Genomic DNA, 12,253 nt, shown 5'->3' with positions numbered 1-12,253 from the left:
TTTGAAAATGATGGTAACATATGTACAATTGATGTATAGATTTTTATAGGAGCTGTAAGAGCCCCCAATAAAATGATTTAGTAACCAAAAAATAAAAAAATAACTGCTGCCACAATACATTTGTATTGTCCCCAAAAACTTTTAGCCAAGATAAAGTTCAATCTCACACATATCTGAATAAGTTCTTCAAATATCACCTATGCAACTATACCACTAATTTAAAAGCATGACTTCAGCTAAATATTTTATATGATATAAAATGTGACTAGAATATTATTAAATCATTTATTATCCAAGGAACATCATCTATCAAGGACTTTTAGGGTTAAATGGAATCCTTGAGGTCACAGACAATCCCCTGGCTCATTAGCAAATTGTCTCCTTAGCGTTTTATACAAGCTACTTGGGTCTTGTTTAAATGCCTTCAATGGATAAGCCTGTTTACTAGAACCAGTGGAGCGTTCTGAGGGGCCGGCCCAATCCCAACTACTACATGGACACCTGCCCCTCTCCCCAGAAGAATTTATCTCAAAGGATGGCACTGAATATGCAGCTCCAGGAGAGAGACATATCTGATCAGAGCACATGGGAGCAGATGAAGAGGGAGGAGGAGAGAGTGGAGCACATCCTGGCCCACCAAGCCTTGAGGATGATGTTCCCAATTAGAGCAGCCAGGCCACAGAGAAGACCACATGGCCAACTCTACTAGGAGACATGATGCCCCTCACTGACCCATAGCCCTACAGGGGACAACACCGGAGACACAGTGTGGGAATTGCACCCGATATGATCCCACCACACCAAGGCAAAACACTAAGGGGGTACAACAGAACAGCAAGGGAATGGAGCGGCAAGGTCCCCAGGGAATACCCAAGGTGGACTTTGGGGCCAGGGCTTGGTGCCCCAACAGGCTGGACTGGAAAACACTCCTAAAGGCCAACAAACAATCCTTGAACTAACTACAAGCTTTTCTTTTTGTGTTTTTTTGGTCATTGGTTTATTGTTATTGTTGTTGTTTTGCTGTATATTGTTGCTTGGTTTTGCTCTGTCTTGTTTTTGTGCATGTTATTATCTCGGCAGGTCTGTTTAAATAAGATAGGCTGGATGAACAATCTGGAGGAGAAAACAATAGGACCAACAGTTCCGGGGGGGACGGAGAGGGGGATGTGGGGAAAAGGTAGTGGTGTTAACAAACCCAGGGACAAGGGAACAACAAGTGATCCAAATTGGTGGTGAGGAGGATGTGGGAAGCCTGGTAGGGCATGATCAAGGGTAATGTAACCAAGAGGAATTGCTGAAACCCAAATGAAGACTGATAGTGGGACAGGACAGTGGGACAAGAGGAAAGTCAAAGGAAATAGAAGACAGAGCTAGGAGGCAAAGGACATTTACAGAGGTCGAAATAAAGGCATGTACATATGTAAATATATTTATATGAGGATGGGGAAATAGATCTATGTGCATATATTTATAGGTTTAGTATTAAGGTAACAGATGGACATTGGGCCTCCACTCAAGTACACCCTCAATGCAAGAATACTTTGTTCTATTAACCGGGCATTCTGTGATGCTCACCTTCCTGACACAATCACTGAAGACAAAGTGGGTGAATAAGCAAATGTGGTGAAGAAAGCTGATGGTGCCCAGCTATCAAGATATAGCGTCTGGGGTCTTAATGGCTTGAAGGTAAACAAGCGGCCATCTAATTGAGAAGCAACAAAGCCCACATAGAAGAAGCACACCAGCCTGTGCGATCATGAGATGTCAAAGGGATCAGGTATCAGGCATCATCAGAACAAAAAATCATATCATTGTGAATATGCAGGGGGGAGTGCAGAGTGGAGAACCAAAGCCCATTTATAGACAACTGGACATCTCCTTACAGGTGTCAGGGAGGAGACAGTCAGGGTGTGATGTAGCAACGATGAAACATGAAACATACAACTTTCTTTAAATTCCTAAATGCTTCCTCCCTCCCCCACTAGCATGATCCCAATTCTACCTTACAAATCTGGCTAGACCAGAGGATGGACACTGGTACAGATAAGAACTGGACACATGGGTAATCCAGGGTAGATGATCCCTTCAGGACCAGTGATGTGAGTGGCGATACTGGGAAGGTAGAGGGAAGGTGAGTTGGTAAGGGGGAACCAATTTTAAGGATCTACATGTGACCTCCTCCCTGGTGCACAGACAACAGAAAAGTGGGTGAAGGGAGACATCAGACAGGGCAAGATATGACAAAATAATAGTTTATACATTATCAAGGGTTCATGAAGGAGGGGGGAGCAGGGAGGGAGGGGTAAAATGAGGACCTCATGCCAGGGGCTTAAGTGGAGAGCAAATGTTTTGAGAATGATGAGGGCAATGAATGTACAAATGTGCTTTACACAATTGATGTATGTATGGATTGGATTAGAGCTGTATGAACCCCTAATGAAATGAAAAATGTTTCTCAATGCAGTTTCTTATCCAGTGTCTCTAGCTCAATGAGTCTCCATCCACAAAGTAAAGATGTGATTGAAAAAGCAGTTTAGAGTGATAATCTGTGTCTCCCTGACTGCTGGATCTCAAACTCTGAGTTCATGACCTTCCTCCTTTTCCCAACTCCCCTCCCAACATCCTAAATTGGATCCTCTTTCTTTAAATTCTATTTTGCTAATAGCACAGTTGGAGGGTTTCTTGTATCTTGACTGCTGGGAGGAGATGTGATTTCTTTTCTCCCTCTTTCTCTGAGAAACCACGGGGAAATGGTGACGAGGAGGCCCGTCTGCCTTGAAGAGTCAAACTTCCTGTTCGGTGGGCTACCCTGGGATGCCATAAACAAGCCACGCCTGGCTCTCATATGAAGCAAGCGCACACTGCCATCCACTCACAGAGACCGAGTGGAACTGCCCTGGGGAGTTCCGAGACTAAAGTCTTTACAGGAGCAGAAACCTTCTTCTCTCTCCCATCTCCCAGTAAAGCACACGAATGCTATAACATTCAGTTCTGCCTGGTTTTGGACAGAAAGGGAGGCTGTTATTTATTGGATGCCCTCAAAACTCCAGCACACATTACCCATCTCGTCAGAATCTGGGGTTAATCTCCATCGTCTCCCTCATCGCATCTATTACTTACAGCTTCAAAAACCCCCTTGAATCTAGCCGCTGCTGCGTCTCCACTTTGCTGCCCTGCTTTAGTCTCCCTATTTCTCCACACTGAACAATGAGTATCTTCTTTCTCAGACTTCCTGCCTGAGATCTGCTTGTATCCCATTTTCTACATGATTGCTAGAGTGACTTTGCTAAAATGCAAATCTGATGTATCCAACACTTTAAACCCTTCCACAATTCTCCACAGCCCCTTTCAGGAAGCCCCCATTCCTAAGCACAGTGTAGTCTTTCTATCATCTGACTCTGGTTCTCCCTCTCGAGCAGCTGCTCGGAGGTCACTGCTCGTATGTGCACTTTTTCGAATTCTCTGTACATCCATGCCTTCGCGCGTGCTGCCCATGTGCTTAAAATGCTCTCCTCCACCAGTCACCTTTCTGACACAGCACATACGGTGCTTTATCAGGTTATTTCCTTCATATATCCCAAATCAAAAAGGGAGAGAAACCCACTGAATTAAATATTATAATAGCAATTAACATCAAATATACTACGCCAGCAAACCCGTGACGGACAGCCTCAGTAATTATTTTTGTCTATTTCCCTGATAACTAACCCCAATTATCTGTGTAACTAGCGTCCAGCCATGAAAGGATTGTGTAAAAGTGAATAATTCAGGTACTGTGATATGAAGTTAGCTTATGCTGGCTTCTCTCAACAGGGCTTTAAAAAAATTAGGACCAGGGGTCAATCAAAGACAATATTCATGGAAGATGATTATGCCCCAGGGGGATCATCAATAAGACTTGCTACCATAAATTAACAAGAAAATTTGGAAAGAGAGCCAAAGGCAGATAAAAAAAGCAAGCAACCACACAAAAAATAGATCCAGGAATGGGTTTTGAGCTCACACTAAATCCCAGCTCCAATTTATTGACAATCAGTCCTTACATCATGGCCCTGCTTGATACTTGCCCTCAGAAAAGGAACACAGAAGATATGGGTGCTATAGCAACATGCGGCAAGGAAATTGGACGGTGCCCAGCTACCACATAAAGTAGCATCTGAAGTCTTAAAGGCTGATTCCCCAAACAAGCAGCCATCTAAGTGAGATGTCAAGTAAGTCCCCAGGGAAGCAGCACACCATCATGTTCCCAAAGGACTGTAATCCATGTACTCCGAAGTGGAAGGAGGGACTACTGTCCGAGCCTAAACTGTGAGAATCCAGTTTACCGATGGCTATGGATGATGGGAGCCCAAGCTATATTGTGAGGCCTACCTAGGAAGTAAGCCTCTGGTGATCCCCCTCTACCCACAATTGAGGGAAGGGAGGGCAGTGGTAAACAGAGCGCACTGCACAGATGAGTAAACAAGATCAAAGGGATAAATCTGACTTGAACAGTTGAAACTTTGTCAGTTGATCCCCCTTTGCTGGACCTGATCTGTTTTCCAACATTTTCTGGTTTTTCTCAGATATGCTATGTCATTGGGGGTCACCTTCTTGAAGTTGTGTTATATGTTTTTCTGTGTTTCGGTATAGGAAACCTGGGATTAGTGAACCTATGCAGACAGCAAGTAGACTGAAGGTTTCAGGGGTACAATGGTGGTGGCGGCGGCAGAGGGGCAGCGAAAGGGAGACAATATCATGGAGTCTAGGAAGATAGAGAATGTTTGGATACTGATTGTGGTAGCTATTGCACAATGCTGCTTAATGTGATTGAACTCTGGAATGATAGATGTATTCACTCCCAAATAATAATTTTTAAAAAGACAAGTGAAAATAATGAATTTAGAGAACACATACATATATAAAATATTAGTACACTGATTGAATATTTATGGAGCCTGTGGTGCAGAGTTTAAGACTTAGCTGCAAACTAGAAGTTCATATTCAAACATTGCCAGCCACTCCACAGGAAAAAGATGTGGCAGCCTGCTTCTGTAACTATCTACAGTTTTGAAAACCTTAACCCTTATGAAAATAATAATAATTTATTATCTATTAAGGGGTCACAAGGGTAGAGGAGGGGAAGGAAGGGGGAAAGAGGAGCTGATTCCAAGGGCTCAATAGAAAGTAACTGTCTAGGAAAGAATGAAGGCAGCGTATGTACAAACATGCCTGATGCAACTGATGTGTGGATTGTAATAAGAATTCTAAGGGCCCTCAATAAAATGATCAAAACAAGAAAAGAACACCGTAACCCTATGAGGCAAATCTATTCTACCTAGAAGAGTCATGGAGTCGGAATCAATTCTATGGGCTAAGAGTTTGGTTGTGTTTTGTTGTTGTTACTGGGCATTTATTATGAACCAGACCCTGCGCTAATAAGCACTCTGAATGTCCTCAGCCCATTTAGTCATCATATCTCCAGGGAGCAGATATTATTAGTCTCATTTTATAGAAGAAGAAACTGAAATTAAGGAAAATGCCCAAGGTAAAACAGCTAATTTTACATTGGAATTAAATCCAGGCAGATTAACTCAAAACCTGGGCCTTAACCAGTATACTACACACACTTCAACTATCACATTTATCAAAGACGACTTGTAAGATCTTATTTACATCTCTCCCTTTCGAGACTGAGTATTGTGAGGGTCGACTTTGTGTCTGATTTATCACTGCCTCTCCAGTACTACCAGACGGTTAGCACTGACTCAGTGCCCTCGGGATCAAAGGATCCCCACCCCTCCCTCACAATACCCGAGCCCTGCCCTGGAAACAGGGGGAGGCTAGGGAGGCCAAGACCCCACAGCTCGTTAGGCTTTTACTAATGTTTTTAAGGGAATAAAATGAGCACGCCAAGAAGACAAGAGTTGCAGAGAGTAGGTGTGAGCACGAGGGCTTGCTTTGACCCGACGAAGGTCTAAGAGTACATGCTAAATGAATGCCGACGCTTTAACGATGGTCTACTAGGGTATCTATAGCGTCTTCTAAAGCTTTAGGGCTCAGAGGATAGAACGATTTTCCCATTAATTTAATAAACGTGTTGTGTCCCCGACTGTGGCTAAGTACTGGTCTCTGCTGATTTAAAACCGCGTGCTACCTTCATTCTTAGATACAAAAAGTCAAGTCTCAGAATACTCTCATTGACATATCCTACTTTCCTCCTAAATGGATATGACAAGATTGGATCTTAAGGGGACCATATTATCTATATTTAATTTATCTAAAACACCAGCAAAATTCCTAGAACAAATACCATACACTTTCCCTCCCAGATTCTAAACAACCATTCTTACGAACAGTAATGAAAATTGGGCATTTATGTTTGAAGAATGGTTCCTTTTTAAGAATTGGCACGTTTAAGCAGAAGATCATAATGACTGACTAAAAGCAAAGTAGTTTCATTATAGTGAACACTAAAACACCGACTCTCGAGCCTCTCTGTCAGTGCAGATGACAGCTATAAAAACAGCAGGCCTCCTGTCCTGCTGTCTTGACAGATGCTCCACTAATCTGCATCCACGGTATTTTGTTGTAAGTCATTTGTATTTTTACTAAAACTGTTTATCGAGACATGACCAAGCGATCTGGAAAAACAACAAATTACTAAAATAGTCTACAATGTAAATGAAGAGATTTAAAGCAACAATCACACTAAAATGTAATCAAAAGCTTCCCGGCGATAAAAGCATTGCATAAACTCAGAGTTGCTAGATGGGGAAACTCTGAGATGGCAGTTTTCTAAAAGACTCTATTTTAAACCAAACCCATGGTTGTCAGGTCAATTCTGACTCATAATGACCCTATAGGACAACGGTTCTCAACCTGTGGGTCGCAACCCCTTTGGGGGTCAAACGACCCTTTCACAGGGTTCACGCGATTCATAACAGTAGCAAAATTACAGTTATGAAGTAACAACAAAAATAATTTTATAGTTGGGGGGTCACAAGACGAGGAACTGTATTAAAGGGTCGCGGCATTAGGAAGGCTGAGAACCACGGCTATAGGGCATCGGAGAACTGCCCCATAGGTTTCCGAGGCTGTAAATATTTACAGAAGCAGAATGTCACACCTTCTTCCTTGCAGCAGCTGGTGGGCTCGAACCTTTGATTTCCTAGTTAGCTGCCAGTGCTTTAACTATTGCACCACTCAGGCCCCTGAACATATATCGAGACAACTAAAGTACTGTGTTTCAAAGTTGAAGATCCCTAGTAGTGTTGTAGGAGGGCACTGGACTGCTAACCTCAAGGTCAGTGGTTCAAACCCAGCAAACGCTGAGCAGTAAGAAGGTGAGGCTGTCTGCCACTGTAAAGATTCACCGCCTTGGAAACCCGGTATATAGTGTCACTTGAATCTGTGAGTTGGAATGGACTTGGTGGTAGTGGGTTTGGTTTGGGGCTTAGATGCACAGGCTAAAAAATGCATAGGTACGTCATTTCCTCACATTCAGTATTTATTGAATAAAAGGCCCTATTCAAGACTTCCGAGATAAAAAAGCTTTAATTGAGAGATAGGAAATTATCATATTTAAGCAAACACATAAAGGAGAAAATTTGGACAAGGAAAGGTGCTATAAAGAGAATAAAACCAAATAAATAAAATCCACGGTCACTGTGTCTACTTCAACTCATGGTAAACCTGTAGGACAGAGTAGAGCTGCCTCCATAGAGTTCCTGAGATTGTGAATCTTCATGTTAATCTGAGAGTACTTCATCTTTCTCCAGTGGAGTGGCTGGTGGATTCAAATCACCAACCTATCAATTAGCATCCCATTGCTTAACCTACTGTGCCACTAGGCCTCCTAGAAAGACAATACAGCAGGACAATATTTTTAAAAAGAGTAATTGGGGAGTTGGACCGTAGCTATGTGGGGTCTTCTGGGACCTAAGTTGAAACTGCAAGCATGAAAAAGGAGCCAGCCACGTAAAGATCTAGATGAAGACCCTTAGGCAGAGAACAGCACGCGCCAAGTCCATGAGGTTTGAATGAACTGATGGAGAGCAAATCTGGGAGCCAACAAATGAGAGAAAGAGTGGCACAAAATGAAGGACAAGACCTGGACTCAGTCATATGAGGTCTTACATGCCAGGGCAAGATGGGAACTTCCTTCTCATTGTGATGAAAGGCACGGTAGAATTTTACTCAGGAGAGAAATAGGATCTGATTTATATTCCAAATGATCATTCTGAAGATGCAGAGGAATCCTAGGAATCTCCTAAGGAAGATTAGGAAATAATCCAAATTCATGGCCCCTAGCCTCAGCCACCACTGTAAGATTTCTTTTGGCTAAAATAAACGGAGATTGGGTTCCTTCAAAGAAGTGCTGACTGGAGTTCAATTCCCACTATAAAGCGTGGCAATGACCTACCTTTCTCCGGTGAGCTTCCCTGCAGCCACGCCTTTCCACTTCCCAACCCTGGGGCATGGGTGGAGCGGGGACTATGGGGCTCCATCACCCCATCTTAATTTACGAAGACTGTCTCTCTTGAAAAAATACCATGTGCATTATACCTTTAGGTTGCTGACTCATTAAAAACACTGTGGCTCTTTTCTGGAACAGAAAACAAGATTGCCCTCTTATCTATTCATAGAAAAGTCCAGCCATGAAAAAACAGCTGTGAAATTTCAAAGGAAGCTGCTGATCAGACAACACTGGCATTACTGTACTAGGATTGAGAATGGCCTCACTCACAACTGCCCCTCTCCCCAGAATAACTCACTTTAGAGCACAACACTGAAGCTGCCGCTAGGGGAGAGGAACATGTCTGATCAGAGCACAGGGGAGAAAATGAATGAGGAGGAAGAGAGAGTGGGGCACATCCTGGCCCACCAGGCCTGGAGGATGATATCCCCACTCTGAACAGCCAATGCACCGAGTGGACCATATGGCTGATCCCACTATGAGACATGAAACCCCTCGCTGGCCCCTGGCCCTACGGGGACAACACTGGAGACTCAGGGTCTGGATTGGCCCGGTCTGACCCCACCACACTGAAGCAAAACACTAAGGGCTTGCAGCAGAGTAGCGAGGGGTAAGGGCGTTGCAGAGCAGGGAGCTCCCTAGGGAGTGCAAAGAATAAACTTTGGGCCAGAGCGTGGCACCCCATCAGACTCAACTGGAGGACACTCCTAGAGGTCAAAGAACAGACCTTGATCTATTTACAGGTTTTTCTTTTTTTCTCTTTTTCAAAAATTTATTTTAATTAAGTTTTTGATCATTGGTTTTCTTTGTTGTGGTCATTGGGTTCTCTTTTGTTGCTTTGTCTTGTTAGGCCTTGTTTTTTGTGCATATTATTATCTCTCAAGGCCTATCTAGATAAGATAGGCTGGATGAACAGTCTGGAGGAGAAAACAACGGGACCGATGGTTCCAGGGGGACATGGGAGAGGGGGAGGTGGGGGAAATGAAGGGATGTTGAACAACCCAGAGACAAGGGAGCAACAAGTGATTCAAAATGAGTGGGAAGGAGGGTATGAGAGGCCTGGTAGGGATTTAGCAAGGGCAAAGTAACCGAGAGAAATTACTGAAACCCAAATGAAGGCTGAGCATGATAGTGGGACAAGAGGAAAGTAAAAGGAAATAGAAGAAAGAACTAGGAGACAAAGGGCATTTATGGAGGTCTAAATACAGGCATGTACATATGTAAATATATTTATATAGGATAGTAGGTAAATAGATCTATGTGCACATATTAAGGCAGCAGATTGACATTGGACCTCCACTCAAGTACTTACTCAATGCAAGAACACTTTGTTCTATTAAATTGGCGTTCCATGATGCACACCTTCCTGACACAATCGCTGAAGACAAATGTGTGCCTAAGCAAATGTGGTGAAGAAAGTTGATGGTGCCCAGCAATAAACAGATATAGCATCGGGGGCCTTAAAGGCTTGAAGATAAACAAGTGGCCATCTGGCTCAGAAGCAACAAAGCCCACATGGAAGAAGCACACCGGCCTGTGTGATCATAAGGTGTTGTTGGGATCAGGTATCAGGCATCAAAGAACAACAACAAAAAATCATATCATTGTGAATGAGGGGGAGTGCAGGGTGGGGACCCAAAGCCCATCTGTAGGTAACAGGACACCCCCTTACAGAAGGGCCTCAGGGAGGAGATGAGCCAGTCAGCATTCAATGTAGCAACAATGAAACATACAACTTTCCTCTAATTCGTAATGCTTCCTCTCTACAACTATCATGTTCTCAATTCTACCTTACAAATCCGACTAGACCAGAGGATGTACACTGGTACAGATGGTAACTGGAAACACAGGGAATCCAGGATAGATGATCCCTTCAAGACCAGTGGTGAGAGTGGTGATACTGGAGGGTGGAGGGAAGGTGGGGTAGAAAGGGGGAACCGATTATAAGAATCTACATATAACCTCCTCTCTGGGGGACGGACAACAGAAAAATGGGTGAAGAGAGATGTTGGACAGTGTAAGGCATGACAAAATAAAAATAATTTATAAATTATCAAGGGTTCATGAGGGAGGGGGAGCGAGGAGGGAGGGGTAAAAAATGAGGAGCTGATACCAAGGACTTAAGTGGAGAGCAAATATTTTGAGGATGAGGGCAATGAGTGTACAAATGTGCTTGACATAATGTATGCATGGATTGTGACAAGAGTTGTATGGGCCCCCGATAAAATGATTAAAAAAACAACAACATAACAATGCAAAAAAGAATGGCCCTCACTCACTCCTCTTTCTTGCTAGAAAATAACAACAATCAAATTTCGGGAAAGAAGTCAATGACAAATTGTAATGAGTACTACATATCATGCACCCACCACCACTGTACTTGGCTCTGGACAACTGGTACAAGGACACCACAAGCTACACTTTTTCTATTGCAGCGCAGCCCACGGAAACAAGGAGGTTTGTAATATAAGTTTATGGGAAAATGGAATCTGTTTTGCAGATTATTTTGTTGCAAAAAAATCCCAAATACGTGATATTTTAAAAAAATCAAATTTCTCAAATCCCTTTACAAATTTTACTTTGAAAAATCCCTTCCAGTAGTCATATGATGTGCCACCAACACTGCCACCACGTTGAGGATACATGACAATCCCCCAAACCCTCAACTTTACTGACAGCCAGTCCATTCTGACACACAGTAACCCTGTACGTACAAAAGAATTGAACTGTCTCTGTAGGTTTCTGAGACTAAAGTCTTTATGGGAGCAGAAACTCGTCTGCTAGGTAGTCAGGGGTTTGAACTACTGACCTTGCTGTTAGCAGCCCAATGTGTAACCCACTACACTACTAGGGCTCCTCACATGTAAATGTAGCATTTACTTTTCCATACTATTTATTGAGGAGCCCTGCTGGTCCTGTGGGTCAGGCAGCGGTGTATCAACCACAGGTAGGAAAGGTGAGGAAGACAAAGCTGCTCCCGTGAAGATTCGCAGCCTCTGAAATCCTATGGGGGGAGATGGGCAATTCTACTGTCTTTTAGTATTGGGGTCGATTCAATGCCAATGGATTTGCTTTTTGTTTTTATAAGTTAGAATCACTTATAAAACCTTACTTTAACAAACAGATAAAGGAGTTGAGTTGACAAGAAGTGTGTGCGAATTTCTCATTAGCACTGACAGTGAGTCCCCACACCGATATGATGACTCTCGGTTGAGGGACCATTAAGGAGCAGAGTTTTGCTTATGACAGCAGAGTGAAGGAAAACACCGTAAGAGGGCTGGCTGGTACTACACCATGTACAGGCTACTTGCTCACGTGGATGAAAACTTTGAAGCTAATTTGGTTCCTTATACTTGAGTTCCCTCTGACTTGATGGCAATGGGTTAGGATTAGACAAGTCAGTCAAATCGACCAGTGGCAAAATCATATTATAAGAGGAGATATTTTTCTATACCAGCCACCTCCACCATAAATCAAAGATGGAGACCTATAGGTGAAGTAGATCAGCAGCTGATGTCACTAATAAATAGATCTCATTTTACAAATAATTTATTGGGGGCTCGTACAACACTTACCACAATCCATACATACATCCATTGTGACGGGCACATTTGCACATTGTTTGCCATCACTATTCTCAAAACATTTGCTTTGTACTTGAGCCCTTGATATCAGCTCCTCATTTTCCCCTCCCTCCTCCCTCATGAACCCTTGATAATTTATAAATTATTATTATTTTGTAATATCTTTTACTGTCCGATGTCTCCCTTCACCCACTTTTCTGTTATCCGTCCC

The 12,253-nt window shown here is 43.1% G+C and overlaps 1 protein-coding gene across 2 annotated transcripts in view; it reads right to left on the bottom strand.

Annotated features, from left to right (window-relative positions):
- BTBD8 (BTB domain containing 8) overlaps positions 1-12,253 on the bottom strand; it is a 99,799-nt gene that overhangs the window by 35,705 nt on the left and 51,841 nt on the right. The window lies entirely within an intron of this gene.

Source organism: Tenrec ecaudatus, chromosome 1, assembly GCF_050624435.1.
Source record: "Tenrec ecaudatus isolate mTenEca1 chromosome 1, mTenEca1.hap1, whole genome shotgun sequence".
NCBI classification, from domain to species: Eukaryota; Metazoa; Chordata; class Mammalia; order Afrosoricida; family Tenrecidae; genus Tenrec; species Tenrec ecaudatus.
The sequence above is the reverse complement of the archived record's forward strand: the minus strand, read 5'-3'. Positions and strand labels throughout refer to the sequence as shown.